Raw genomic sequence first — 16,447 nt, forward strand, 5'->3', positions numbered from 1 at the left:
GTCACTAATAATATACCTTATTCAGAGCAGTGCCGTGACAGGTATGCAAGCAAGACTGTAAGGGATAGACTTAAAAGGATAGTTCGCCAAAAAAATTAAATTTTGTCATTTACTCACACTCACGTTGTTCCAAACCCATATGAGTTTTCTTTTTTTCTTATGTTGAACACAAAGGAAAATATTTTGAAGAACATTGGTAACCAGCCATTTGACAGAAGCCATTGACTTCCATAGTAGGCAAAAAATACTGTGGAAGTCAATGGCTACCGTCAGCTGTCTGGTTACAAACATTCTTCAAAATATCTTCTTTTGTGTTCAACATAACAAGGAAACTCATACAGGTTTAGAACAACATGAGGCTGAGTAACTGATGACAGAATTTTTATTTTTGGGTGAACTATCCCTTTAACGTGTTTTCAATGGCATCCGCTGTAAAAACCTGTATAAAGCTCCTAGATCACTTATAATTTTCCACAGCTCATTTTGTCTTAAATTCCTCGGAAAGTTAATCCAAAAACACATTAAATAACTGTAAAACCCACTGAAGAGATGTATGGCTATCCCTCACAGGCACAGCCTCACTTTCATTCCTGTTAAAAAATCAAAGCTGGTGCTGCTGTGAATAAGGTTTATTGTGTAGTTATTGTCAGCAATGAAAAAAAATCTTTTTGGGAGTTTCATTCAAAATCCAATTTGCTCAAAAATCTGAGAGTGTATAACCCATCAGTTTAAACCGGCATGACGCTTCGGCTTTCCCAGACTTCAGCTCCTCAAGAATGAGGGTATCCGATGAAGAATCAGTGTTCACTATGTTTGACAAACCCTTTGTGTGTTTCTTTTATGTTTTCAGTCTTGCATCAGCCTGGTTGGTGTTCACCCACGGACAGGAAAGCGTGTAGTCAGCTTAGGTTTCTGCCACACTGTCATTAATAATCAGCCAGCCCCAGAGAGGAACACGACCATTACTGCTGACACATCTTCATTTGAATGTAAGGACCACGTTCTTCGTTTCACAGTCAGTCTCTCCCCCTCTTGTTCTGTTCTTTCCCACCATGCCTCTCTTGCAGACAGTTTTACTCACTCAATGTCATTAAGTCAATGACGTTAATGGAAGATTATATACATTATCTTTCTGTTCTCTGTGCCCTCTCCAGAGAATGAAATCATCTTATGCTGCTTTGAACCGCGTCATGACTCAATATATGATGGTGGGGGAGTCAGAAGAGCATGGTTAAAATGAAAACTTATTTTTCCAGTCTGATTTAAAGCCCCAGTATACTCATGACTGAATCGAAGAATGAAAAATAACATTGTCATATCACATTTGTTAATATCACACTTTATATGATAGATTGTTTTAAAGCAAACAGCTTTACAGTATTAAACTTGACAAAAAAAAAAGTGTCATTTTCAATTAGAATTACAACTTTAAATTCTACTATAAAGCAGCTCTCCAGTATGTTCATGTTTTTATTTGCGGACATCTGACCGTGATGAACTGAACAGAAAAAATAAACCAAATAAGCTTTTCAAATCAAAGAAGGCGGAGCCTCCTAACCTACCTATTATGTAATCGTGACAGACCAATGGTTGTTTGAAGGTGTTTATCAAATGCTTTGGCAAGTTTTGAACTGACGGAAATAATCTCCAAACCAATGTTGCTTTGGCCTGAATTTGTTTGAAATGACATCACAACAGTTTATTCTTTGATTTTGCTTGAAGTATATCCGGGCTTTAAAGTGAACCGTTTAGCAAAGCCCCAAGAGGCCGGTTTCTTTTATTCAACTTTTCATTCCTCTCTTCCCCATAAATCTCTATTAATCAGGTCATTTGTCTGAGGAACACCGGGATCAGGAGTTAGAACCATCCAATCGTGGCATTGCAGACGTTTCCGCAGTGTTCCCCCATGCTGTAGGCCATTATTGGTAAATGACAAGGCCTCCTTCCAGATATACACTCCAATCATTTTGATTTAAAGGCCAATGTGAGGTTGGTTGGCCCCTTCTTCCTGATCCTGACCCCTCTCTCCTGTGGATGTGATGTAAGTCTTCACTGGACTGGATGAGTTACACAGAGTAGAAGTGGAGGTGGACGCGTGGGTGGGTCACTGGGGTTAGGGGGTCTCTCAACTACTACTGAAGTTTGATATTCATCCAAAAAGAGACTCTGGAGGGATAAGCACTCTCTCACGCTTACATTCTCATTATTCCCCAACTTCAGTCTCTCCACACGTTACTCTTCTCCATTTTGACCCATATTTCAAGCATTATCACTTGCTTATTTGCTCACAACAGCATATCTCCTCTTTCTGTCCCCTTCCTGGCTGGATTTGAACACATAAGTCCTTGCAATGTGACACTTTACTGTCTGGCTTGTTAATACATTGTCCTCATGCTGTGTGTCTGCTTTGGCTCTCATAGTCCACTCTGGTTTTCTCATCTGACCTTAGAGAGACAGAGAAAAGGGTAAAAAGAGACAGAGGAAAGAGATACGAGACAAAAGGTGGTAAGAGTGGGTACAGAAGTGAAGAATGGGTAAAAAAAAAAGAGGCTTTCTCGTATAAACTGTACATTACTTCATGTCTGAGATGTAGACTTTTGCACGTCTGCTTAACCTTGAGCTGCTCCTCTTAATTAAAATGAGAACAACGAGACATCAGAGTATTGCACCCTAGTGAACGTATTAGATATGAATTGAGGCGTTTGGGGCTCAAAGGTTAATTCACTTAATTTTATTATCAGCACTGTTGCAATCTAACTGATGTATGCAGAGTTGAAACAACGTTCAAGATCCTGTCTGCTGAAAATATAATGACATCGAGAACAATTGAGTAATTTCGAGGCATTATACTGACAATATTTAGACAGTACACAGAGGGACCACTGACGGTGTAAAGACAGACTGATGGAACGCATTGACTTCTATTGCTACACATGGACTGTTTTGGGAAATCATTGAGAATGTTTAGGGAATGTATCGACAATGTTTTCAGAACAATTTAGCAGAGTCTTGAGAATGTCGGGGTAACCTGTAGGCTACTAAGAAAAGGCACCCCATGTTTTCTTAAACTCTCCTTCACTGCTCTCAGTGGAGCCCCTTGACCCCAAACATCATGATAATTACATGACCAGAAAAACCACACTCCTAGTTAACAGGGAGTTGAGTAGGCGCCAAAAGCTAAATCATCTGATTATACAGTTTTGAATTGAAAAAATGTCAAATCTGTGCAAATAATAGCTTTTATATTAAATTTGTATTTATATAATATATATATTAATGTATTTTGTCATAATTTTTTTTAAATGTTTATTATATTTTATTTTGTATATTATAGTTTAAATATACATACATGCATACATACACTACAATTCCAAAGTTTAATCGTCCTTAAGATTTTAATTTAAGAAAATATTTTCTTTCAGCAAGGATGCTTTCAATTGTTCAAAAGTGACAGTAAAGACGTTGATAATGTTACAAAATTTTTCCATTTTAAATAAGTGCTGTTCTTTTGAACTTTATATTCACCAAGGAAGCCTGAAAAAAATGATTGACTGTCTTCACGAAAATATTACGAATAATAAATCAGAATATTAGAATGATTTCTGAAGGATCATGTGACACTGAAGACTCGAGTAACGATGCTGAAAATTCAGCTTTGCCATCAAAGGAATAAATACATAGAAAAGAGTAATTTTAAATTATAATATTTCACAATATTACTGTTTTTACTGTTGTATTTTTGATCAGCAGATAAATGCAGCATTGGTGAGCATAATGGTCTTTCAAAAACAATATCTTACTGACCACAAATTTTGAATGGTAATGTGTATTTAGTTTTTACTAACCGTTATTTAAAAAAAAAAAATTCGTCGAGGATGCATTTGTACAATGGAAATGTTCACAAGCTTGATTATGAGACTGTAGGACTGTGTCTTCTCAATTTGAGTGAGAAGAATAAATGTGATTCAAGATTGGCCTCCAGACTTAAACACACACACACACACACACACACACACACACACACACACACACAAACACACTCATTGGGTACAGTGTTCAATGGCTGAGACTGTCTATCCTCAGACTTCGACATGGCAATGCTGAAGGAAACTGTGACGGTCACAATCAACATCAACCAACAAATATTCCCCTGCAGGTTATACACACACACACACACACACACACACACGTTACAAACTGACACAGGCAGCAAGCATATGCACAAACTTGTGGTTAAGCAGGCACCTCAGTTTTGACATAACACACACTTAACACAAATTGGTCACTGTAGCCTCATAGGAGGATTTCAATGGGTTGTGTGGTTTAGTTTTTGGGTCGTGTGTGTGTTGTGTGTCACAGGTCTAGAATTCCTACTGAAAAGTCCAGCTGGTGACCACTATACAGTATGTTGTGTTTTAGATGGTGACTGTACCATAACTTCATAACTATCCTTCCCTTTAAGACATGCATAAAAAATATTCACCAATAAGCCCGTTATAGTCACAGAAAACCACAATGGGTCAACCAAATATTCTTTGCTTTGTTTTTTTTTTTCTCTGATTAGTCAGGACTGTACACTACTGTTCAAAAGCAGTGTACATAGGGGGAAATCAATACTGCTTTCAGCTATGACACATTAAATTGATCAAAACTGAAAGTAAAGACATTAATAATGTTACAAAAGATTTCTATTTCAAATGTTTCTTTTGATCTTTCTATTCATCAAGAAAAAATATTGGGATCTTTGTATCTTGGTTTCAACAAAAAATGAAGCAGCACAAATGTTTTCAACAATAGCTATGTTTCCATCCAAGGCTATGAATTGAACTTGTTTGGAATTGGAATATTGCATAAAACCTTTGCGAATAAAGCAGCATTCCCATCCCATGTGTTCAAGACAACAAAACCGTCACGTCCTTGGAAACTAGTGCAAAATATATGGAAGTTGTTGCAACCAGGGAAGCCACTGTGGCTCTTTTTTCCTACATCATGAATCACTTGCGTCTCAGAGCACGCAGATGAAACGCAATAAATGCAGTGATGTTATCTTGAATTCGGATGCCTGGTGTTTTGGAATGCAATTTTGTGAGAGTGAGACACTTCTGGGAGGTCATTCTACCAGTGACACTGAAGAAGGGAATTATGGCTACTGAAAATTTTGTAGATTTTTTGTTGTTGTTGTTAAATAAATGCAGTATTGGTGAGCATAAGAGTCTCCTTTAAAAAACAATATACCAACCTCAAACTTTCGAACAGTGTATGTATAGATCTTTAAATTATATACACTACCGTTTTATTATTTATTGTATTTTTTATTTGTATAGAACGGAATCAAAATGATGAATAAGCTGAACCTGGTGAACCTTCACAAGCTGACGTATTGCACACTAAAACACAATACTGTGGCTCTGAGCTTTGCATGTGTCTGACTGAATCCTGCATGACCCGGTCTCTCTCCTTAACACTATGGTTTGTTCACTTCTCAAGGGTGTATGAACCTCCCCTAGCAATATTTAACCCTAACAGGTTGTCATCAACTTAGAACATTCAAAGTGTGGTGCACATAAGATGACTCACGTAACACGCCATCAGCGCAAACACAACATAAAAGAGGCTTTTGCCCCTGATGAGAGCCTGGAACCACTAAATCACTAAATCCTGGCCTGTGTGTAGAAATCCCTCTCTAAAGTAAGGTGCTGTGAAGTGCTTGCGAGAGTGGTCACGTTTAATTAGGGTTTAAGAGGCAGATGTTGCGCACATCACTATCTGATCTGAGTGAGGGGAAAATAAAAAGCTTCTAGGAATCGGTGTCCGCAGAGATCTCAATTTCCACTCAATTCCACTGCTTTTCACTTGCTTTTTTGCTAGATTTTATTACATTTTTAGGCCAATTTGATTTAAATTCTGCTTCAAAGTAAAATAATGAAAAGGGTAAATGATTGTTTTTCTCGTAATTGCAACTTTATATCTCTAATTTAGTTTTTTCCCTCTCATAATTGCAGCTTTATATGTCCCAGTTGTGATTTTATATCTCAACTTTATATCTCGACCACAAGCTACGAGATTGTGAAACGAAAGTTTCTGCTCCTATAAAAAACACAGTATGAAAAAAAAAAAGTCAGTATGAAATTAACATTGTTTTAAGAAAAACGTGTTTTATTTGCGATCTTCTGGAGAAATTCTCTTTTACTGTCTATGGAAATACTACACTACCCACAATCCTAAGCATAACACTGAGGTCTCTGATTGGTCGAACTCGCGGTTACCATGGCGACGTTTACTTCCCCGAGAACGGCTTAAAGGGTTAGTTCACCCAAAAATGAAAATTAAGTCATTAATTACTCACCCACATGCTGTACCAACCCCGTAAGACCTTCGTTCATCTTCGAAACACAAATGAAGATATTTTTGATTAAATCTGAGAGGTGGATCACTGCTACATAGGCTGCCTGAGGGAATGAAACTTGACGGCCCAGAAAGTCATTAAAGAGATTTCCCCAACGCATGCGCGAGAACTGAGAAGAGGACGTTCTTCTAATACTTCTTGTTCATTTCTCGCGCATGCGTCGTGGAAATCTCTCGAACTCTCGTCTCAGGCCCACAAGGAAGAAAAGGAATAGTCGAATAAAGTCGTTATTTGTTTGTTTTTTTCGGAAAAAAAGTATTCTCGTCGCTTGATAAACTTATAGTTGAGCCACTGTAGGCACATGGAATATTTAAACATGTTCTTTAATGACTTTCTGGGCCGTCAAGTTTCATTCCCTCAGGCAGCCTATGTAGCAGTGATCCACCTCTCAGATTTAATCAAAAATATCTTCATTTGTGTTCCGAAGATGAACGAAGGTCTTACGGGGTTGGTACAGCATGGGGGTGAGTAATTAATGACTTAATTTTCATTTTTGGGTGAACTAACCCTTTAAGTGACCTGAAGCATAATACCGGTAGTTTATTTGTTTATAAATTTGCCGTTAAGAGGAAAATGAAACGTTGTGCTGAAAAACGAAAAAGATATTGGTCAACAAAAGAAACGTTTTATTCAGTCTACCAAAAGTGACCGCTTTCTTTGGTCCAGGCGAGATTACAGAATCGTTGGACAAAGATGAACTTATTAGGGCATTCTCAGCACTCAAACACAGAAGGGTGGATTTCTAAAAATGGCTCAGGTGAAATCTACGCCCGCCGCCCAGTGAGCTCAGCTGTCCACGGACGCGGAGCCCATCATTGAATTTATGTTCGGTTCAGTGTCAGTCAGACACGTTTTCTTCTTTGCTTTTGTTAATAATTTAAGTTGAGGGGATGTTTGAGCTGTTTATTTTATGTCAGCCCAGACAGCTGAAAATATACTGCGCTAATCAAATTAGTTGTCCTTGAAAGGGCGAGGCTTATTCCAACGTAAAACGCCGTATAATTTTATATAATTTTAATCAAATAAGGTTGGATAACTTCTATCTTGAGCTGCCTGTTCTTGAAGCTGAAAGTGCACGTAATAAAATAATATACAATTGATGCAAACCAACAGGAATCCTTGCTTTTTCTGCTCTATTATGTTTTTGTTTTAAATGAGTAGGGCCCCATATTAACACAGTTCCCCCACAAAATCTGCCTGGAATGATAAAAATTATCCACCGATTCTGTTTGTGCTTGATCATAAGTTTTTGCACCAGAAAAATATTCTAAGAGTTTGGGAGTTTTTACCAAAATAAATTTAATCTTGAGGAAGGGCACAAATACAGACTTACCTTTTGAAGCCAGTGATATCTAGTGTAAAATCCCATTAGTTAGCATTAGTTACATTACATTAAGTAACATTTGTTACAATATTAATCAATCTATTTTTATAAAAATACAACTTCTAGTTCACATTAGATAATATTACTATTAACAGATACAACATTTGGTTTCAATAATATATTAGTAAATGTCGAAATTAACATGAACAAAATTATATAAGTTCGTAATGTTATACCTTATGACCTTTTACTATTTCAGACAGGATTATAATTTAAAAATATATATATTTATTTTTCAGATTAGTCCTGGCATTGTCTGTGAACACACAAACTCTGGATACTGGTTGGAGATCTTGATTCAGTGTCCCGTTTTTGGAGTCTGACCAAAAGAACTGTTGAACCCCAGAGACCTGCCCTTTAAGCTGCCATTACACCAACTCTCCGAATTTTAGCACGCTTGCCCCACTCAGCTTCTACCTGATGTCTGCAGACACCTGAGGTATACGGAAAAGAGGTGCGGACCGAGTGCAAAGAGCTTTGTCTTTGATCAGGCCTCTGCTGTTAGCAGGCATGGCAGTGCTTGTGATCTGAGGAAACATCAGTGCTGTCTTGTGTGTCTTTAAGTGCTTTTCCATGGTGCCATAGTAGGATATCACTGTTACAGAGTTCTTCTGTTTTTTCTCCATGTCATGGGTTCCTCATTCCTTCCAGGTCTCATTCTCCATTCTCTGTTTTCCTCTCTATCTTTCCCCCACTAAATTACAAGTGTTGGGCCTATTAGAACCTAAACTCTTAACCAATGACCGTGTTAGATAAACAGCCCGACACCACAACGCACACATGCACGCCACCCACCACATGGTAGAGAGAACCTAGTGGCACATCTGTGTGCATTCATCGAGACAGGAGGGCAGGGGAGAAAGGGAGAGACAGAACCGGAGAGCCTGTGATGTTTGCCCGCAGAGTTTATAAAACAGAAGTCAAGCTGTATTAAAACACACAGCACATTACTGCCATAGACTGTGCCAAACCCTGACAGCCTCCCCAGACCGCACTTTCAAAATAATAATTACACTGCGAGAGAGAGGAAAGAACATTAGGAGCTGCACTTCGGCTCAAACATGCCTTTGAAATCGTAGAAGCACCAGTTATCAGCAGGAGAAGGGAGGTGTGGGTGTACAACCGGACGCTGGGGAGCCGTCTTTGGTTAGAGAGCGGGGAAACCAAGGCATATGTAGTGTGGATTAAGACTGATGGTTTGGGGGGGGGGGGGGGGATGGGCAGGTCTAGAAGTCAGAAGAAAGAAAATAGTGAGCAGTTCCAATAAACAGTCAGAGAGAGATTAGATTGTTCATTTAAAAGGAGTTAGATGCGCTGCGGAAAAAAAAAATGTTGTAGAGAAAATTTTTACTCGGAAATTGCTAGTAAATTTCTCAAACAAATATTGAACAGGTCCAATAAACAGTCAGAGATAGATTACTGAGATCATTCATTTGAAAGCAGTTAGATACGCTGCAAAAAAAATTGTGTAGAAACTATTTTTACTCAGAAATTGTTAGTAAATTTCTCAAACAATTACAATAAAATGGAAAGTAACACATTGAATTAAACGTGAAATTTTGAAACTGAAAAACTTAAAATAGTATTTTCTTTTAAAACATACTTTGGAAAGTATGACTTGGCTAGAGTTCAGTTGTGAAATCAATCAATCAAGGCTTTGTTGACACATTTGGCAAATATTTTGGAAAAAAATCATTTTTGATGTTATCAAGTGCTTGCTTTTCCGTGCAAAGTGGCGTCAGTGGAATCAAAATGTTCAGTCTTCCCATATGGATGTAGATCTTCAATTTTATGATGATTTCATTTTCTCAAGGACATGATTTGAGGTTGCTTCATCAGCTTATTCCATCTGTAAAGTTCTGGCAAAGTTCTCGTTGATTTAGTCTGAGGAATTGGGGTTTTGTGGAACAACGATGAAAAACGTTAAACAAACAAACAATGCCCAAAAAACCTTCTCCAATTTGTACTACTGCCACAAAGAACCATTATTAGTTTTTACCATAAATCCATATATTCATAAATCTCCTTTTAACGTCTATATTTGAAAGTCGGGCTCCTGCTCCAAAGAAAGCATAGGCAAACAGCGGCTTGACATACACACACATCACATGAAAGCCACAATTGAAGGTTTAGAAGCAGGCCAGGCCTGAGCGCTGATATTCATTGTTACAGAGAAAACATTTTGTCGTATCTGATGTTATTTTCTCAGCAGAGAGAGAGAGTTTAGTGCAAAAATAATTGACTTTATTGCCTTCATTGTATAGTGTGGCTCCTTTATGAACACCCTGTGCGGTGATTTGTAATGTGTTTACCTTTCGCCGTGCCCTGTGGAAGTGTTGGCTTGGGCTTGGGATCTCAAGTTTGTGTTTGTTGCATATAGTGTAGACATGAAAGTTATGACTTATTTTAGAGCGAGAAAAACTTCAGAAAGATGAGGAAAAGGTCTATAGAAGAAAAAACAAATGTAAAAAACTCCCATTATCTCAACTTAATTCACACACATTGACCCTACTATTGACTAATAGGGTCATTTTTGACATATTTCCAGGAAATATAAATGCGATAGATGTCACATTTTTGTTATCAGAAACAGATTTTTTTTTACAAGAATATCTAAGCCAAAACAAAAAAAAGCTTAATCTCTTATTTAGATTTAGATTTTATTTTGTAAATTTTAGAATTTAAAAATGAGTCTGGATTACAGTGGGACAATCACAATTGAGATTTATCTTTGAAATACTAAATGTTATATTACATATTATATAATTTATTTATTTTGTACTTTTAATTACACATTTTAAAATAAAAAGGGAAAAACAGAAAAGAAAAAAAATATATTTAATGTGCAGGGTTAGATTTCTTTGTTTCTTGACAATATCTGTTAGTTTTGCCAATAATGTTAAAGAAAAAAAAAGTATATAAGGAAACTTTACAGATATCCTATAAAAAGTAAGAATAAAATAAGAGCAGGTGCCGAGTTTACTTGAATGAAAATATTAAACAGACTGTTTCATATAGTGCAGGTCAGTGAATCTCTCCATTCCCGCCAACTGCTGTTTAACAACCTGTTATTGCAATATGAATTTCTGTCATAAATCAAAAATCCAGTCTCCTTAAACCATCCTAGCTGCTTTGACAGTCCTGGAGCTTACTGGTGTTAAACTAAGAAGAGGTGAGTGCACGGCAGCCGTGAATCCCATCACACAACGCTTCATAAACGTACTGATGCACCAAGGTCTTTCTCTGTCTGCTGCTGAATATTAAGTAATGTTGATTTTGGCACCCAACTCCCTCTATGTGTCTGCCTGTCTGGCCTATCAAACCATTGTAAGGGTTTAAGCATTTTTGCTTTGGCTCACATACGCACACGCATTAACACACACTTGTAAACTTGTACAGCTGCCTGTGCAAACACTCTGTAAAACGGGCTATTATTCATAATAATCAAATAACGGTAGCCATTATATTTGAGTCTGGGATGGGATGTAGCTGATTTGCTTAATGCAAAGGATCGTCAGTCCAATTTGAGACGACGTGGAGTCCGTCGTCTGAAACGTGTGCTGTAAAATTTTCTCATAAAAGGAGTTATGACAGGTCATCAACTTTCTTGTTCATTGCAAGTCAGTCTCACAATCTTACAGCTTTATTCCCCGTAATCGTTGCTCTAAGATCTGCTCACAAGAACAAGCTCACAGCTGGGAAGTAGCATGATGGGCCTTTCTCATTCCCCCTTCCCATATTAGTCTATCTCACTCATCTACTCCTGCTGAATTTCCTTTTCCCGAGTATCTGACAGATTTTGCAGGTGTTCATTACCGTGACCAAAGTCACCCATGTTCCAGTCAGGCTGCTTGTGGAGTTTAACGGAGTTGTTGAACTGTACTTAACTGTGCTGAACTGCTGTTGACTTCCATCCCTGTGCACAGTAATGGGAGCTGAAGGTATGGTACTTCACTGCAGAAATTCAAATTTATTTTGACTATAAATCAGCAGTGCACTGTCGCAGACATGTAAATAATATTGTATGTCATTTGACACGATTTGTGAATTCAGATGACACATTTTCCGGTCCAAAATCTTTTTTTTTTTACATATGGACCCTTATTTTTAAAGTCACCATGAAATCAAAATTGACCATTCTTGTTTTTGTATGGAATATTTCGGTATTTGTTATAAGTGATTTATCCGTGCACATCATTGTTTTTATATAATGATGTGCCCTTTAGAATCTTTAATCAAAATAATCTCTCCCACTAATGTCCGTAACATTAGACATGTTTGCTAGTCTGATAAGGTCAAATGTTATAATTAACGTTATAATGAGCCTGCTATTAGGGCTACGAAAATTAACCATGCTTTTACTACAAATAAAATCAAAAAACCCTGGTTATTGTAGCTCAATCATGGTGACCACAAATGAACCATGGTATTTATAGTGAAACTGTGGTTATACAAATGGTAGGCTAATCAATCCGCCAAAAAAATGTTTTACTACACTTTTACTAGACTATATGATAAAACCATGGTTTTATTGTGGACTCTAGCTATCTCTTTTCGTTTTTGCTTTTGTTTGTTGAAGTTTGCTGTTTTGGTCCATATAGTCAATATTTGTTGCTCATTATAACTGTAACCTTCTCGCTACTCCAACACTATACAAGTGCCACCTTTCACAGATTTGACATGACACACACAGGCAATTGATATCGCTAGTTATGCATGTAACAGTGGTTCTGTGAATTCCAAGACCGAGACGCAAGGATATAAACCACAGCAACTCTGTGCCCAGCTTTATCGCGCATTCTGAGAGACAACAGACTCTGGCTGTCATCCGGAATTCACAGAACCACAATTACATACATAACTAGCGTTCTGTTTCATTCCTACTGACCACCAGAGGCAGTGCAAAGCACTAGTGGATGATGCATATCAACATAGTCATGAGGAATGCCACCCACCTGCAAATATCAAGGTTGCTCTAGAACAGTGGTTCTCAACCTTTTTTGAACAAACACCCCTCTAACCTCTTTTTGATCCCCTTATCCACTGAGCAAAAAAAAAAAAAAAAAAAAACACTTCAGAAATATTATTAAAGCCAAACAATTTCAACACTTATACCTGGAGCCTTAGTTTTTGGTCAAAAAACTGAAACAGAAGTTGCTTATTTTATTTAAGCTACATGTAAAAGCCAAAAGTTGAGAAATATTGTGTTTGGAAAAAAAGCAAAAACACATGGATTGTTTGAAAGGTATTGCAAAAATGTATTTAGAAATTCAAACAAATTCAGGCTCCCACTCACATTTTTTTAAGATTAACCAATCACGTGAACAATAACGAAACCTAAATGGCCAATGAAGTAGCGGTCGTTCGCGCACTCAATTAAGTAATATATATATATATATATATATATATATATATATATATATCATTAAACGACCAATTAAACCCAATGTCCTATTTCACTGGACATCGTAATGTTACTGTACACATATATCTGATTTAGCATTGTATTAGCACACCCCCCACACACACGCACACCTGTCCCACCCACTTTTTAAAACAAAGTTACGCCACTGCATTTATCTTTTTTTAAACCGCGAAGCAGAGTTCGGAGGCTGCTGTCAAAGTCCTCAGCAGCGTTCTTTCAACCACTCTGACAGCTGCGGCATTTGTTTTTAGGCGTTGCTATGGAGACCATTTGCCGGTAACTAGCCGAACGAGTCTGAGTGGGCAGCTAGCAACATTTAAATATTAACATAATTTTATTTTACATTAAAATGAACATTGTATGAATAACAGTGAGTAACGCCCCCCATTTGTGCCTGAGCGCCAATGGCTCAAATGGTGGTGTACAAAGGGACTCTAGAACAAGGGGTAGGCTAAGTTCCACACAGGAAAAGGAGGGGAATGAATGGGCTTGAAACGCCTCACTCCCTTCAGAAAACTACAAACAAGGTTATGAGACCCCAGGGAAGCACCAGCAAACCAGGTTGTGATGAGCAGATATGGCAGAAACATAAACTTTTAAAGTGGAGGCCGCCCTGTTGTCATCAAATAGATGCTGCAAGAAACTCAATATTGTCGGCACAGTACAGTGAACTGGGTTAATTCCTTGATCCCTGCACCAAAAAGAAAATATCCTACAACGAGCAGCATAAAGCTGTCGTATTGAAGGAGCACTAGCATTGCCGATAGTGTTCATTATTGCTGGTTCACAATCCATTAACTGTGATCTGGACCCAAGGGCCAAACCCAGAGCTGAAGACGGGTTGGATCTGGGTGCCAAACATGGCCGTGCAACTGAGAAAGAAGGTCGCTTCTGATGGGAAGCTGCCATGGTTCACCTTGTAACAGACTCAGAAGGAGAGGAAACCATAGCCTGGCTGGCCATCGATGTGCCACTAAAAGCACCCTGTGCTTGTATAGGAATATACGGTGTAATGTTTCCCACAGAAGTGGAAATGGAGGGAAAGCATACAACAGGCAACTCGGCCACTCATGGGCTAATGCATCCTTTCCCAATGGGCTGGACATCTCGGCTCTCGCAAACCACCAGCGGCAATGAGTGGTCATTTCCGATGCAAACAGGTCGACCTCTGCCTTGCCAAACTATTGCCAAATCAACTGTACTACATCCGGGTGAAGTCTCCATTCCCCTGGGAGCAGCAGATCCCTGGACAGAGCATCTGCCACTTGATTGCCCAATCCCAGGAGATGAACTGCCCCTTATGAAGCCAGCCAGCCCTGAGACCATGTTGAGGATCTTGCGAGTTAGCTGTAAAGACGCAAGAGACCTGGTGCTGCCCTGATGATTCAAATGAAAGACCAGACGTGTCGTCGGACCGGACAAGCACATGACTACCCATCAGGTTTGGTAAGAAGTGTTGTAGAGCTAAGTACACTGCCTTCAACTCCAGGACGTTGATATGTTCTAAGGCCTCCCTGGGTGACCAGTGGCCACCAATTGCCCTCTGGTTCCACTTTGAAGGAAATCGGTCGTGATCACTTCCCGACGGGAGGACACCACCCCTAGTGGCACTCCGGCTCTCAGAAATGTTACCCTTTTCCAGGTTTTCAATGCAAAGACACAGGGCAGGCTAACATCCCCATTAGTTGCATAAGGAAGTTTTGTCTCCTAACCGAAACGAGTCAGTAACTGACAAATACAGTATGTGGTGCAATGAGTTTTTTTTTTGTCAAAATTGGGTTTTCATTAAATTATTATTCTATAACATCTTGTCTATCATCTCTGAATATATATTGGCAAAATTCACTAGTTTAGTGCAGAAAAATAGTGATTTATAGTGGCAAGCTGAAAAGACTGTGTCTTTCCCGTTAAGATCATGCACGTCGGAGGTGAAAAAAAGAAGAAATCGCCCATACTGTAGCTCTACTTCTCTAAACACTACAAAGACAGTTCACCTATCAAAATAAACCACATAACATCTAGTATAAATTATATCAATGCGCATTTTCGGCCAGTCCTGTGTAAACTACAACTGCACGCAAGGTTTTTAAAAATATTTTTATCCAACGTTATCGTGAGATGCGGAGCGGAGCACAAGAAAACAACAGAGTCTGAAATAGCTGCTCCCTGAAAACCTGAAAGGTCTGAAAACCTGTCCCTCTGACTGAGGGGAAGAACTCCTCTGCTGGTGACATTGAAAAGGGTGGTGTCCCTGGGCCTCCTCAACCCCTCTATGTCGCTCTGGGGCCTGAAGCTGAGAAGCATTCTGCTGTTGCCCTCGATGCTCTGAGCCCGGATAGCGTAGGTGAGCATCCTAAAAGATAGGGCTTGTGGAACCTGAGTCAGTTGTCGAGTGGCTTCTGACCATTTGATTCTCTTCTCCAATACCTCAGAAACATTGGGACCAAACAGATGTCCTGGTACAATTGGCAGTTCTCTGTGTCCTCTTACAATCTTCAGGTAACCTTGCCTGAGCAAGCCATACCTGGGGCCGGGCTGTTAGAAGGGACACTGAAAGTGTCCCAAGTTCCCGAGTCACATGAACCATAGTCAACAGAGCCGTCTGTAAGAACTGAGATGTAGAAGCGTCAATGCTCGCTGACTCTCTGCAGGCAAGAAGCAGCTGGCAGATAGTATTCTCTGCTTGAGTTGTATAGGCTACTGATTCGTATGCCTCCTTCAAGAAAGTGTCAGTACATCCACATTGTGCACTCGGGCAGCATACATTGATGAGCCTCTAAGAGGCTCTACCGCAACGCTGCTACCGGCTGTTCAATTTCAGGCGCCCGTCCTACCCCAGTGGAGTCAGCCTCAGCCATTGCGGCAAGAGTGCGGGCTGTCTTTGACCACCTTCTAGGCACATTGGGACTTGTAAGTGCACTGGAGAATTCTGTCACAAAATCCTTAGACGGTGGCATTGTGAATCCTATCTGCAGCTTGTCTGAAGAACACATTGGTTTGAATGGACTGGACAGGCGATTTGTCAAGACCCAAATGAGCCACCGCCATTTGCAGAACAGATAACCCATCATCTGGAGAAGATGGGCCTGTGCCCGGTGAATGTACAGACCCACCACTTGAACCACCTGTAGCAGATAGGTTAGTAAAAAAATAATTTGGGAGGGTGGGTTGTATGACAGGTTCCACCAATTCCTCTTCAAGAAAATGAGAATTAGACTCGCTCATGGAGAGA

The sequence above is a fragment of the Siphateles boraxobius genome, unplaced genomic scaffold (assembly GCF_051911475.1).
Source record: "Siphateles boraxobius isolate OS27281-9 unplaced genomic scaffold, OSU_SipBor_1 46, whole genome shotgun sequence".
Classification (NCBI taxonomy): domain Eukaryota; kingdom Metazoa; phylum Chordata; class Actinopteri; order Cypriniformes; family Leuciscidae; genus Siphateles; species Siphateles boraxobius.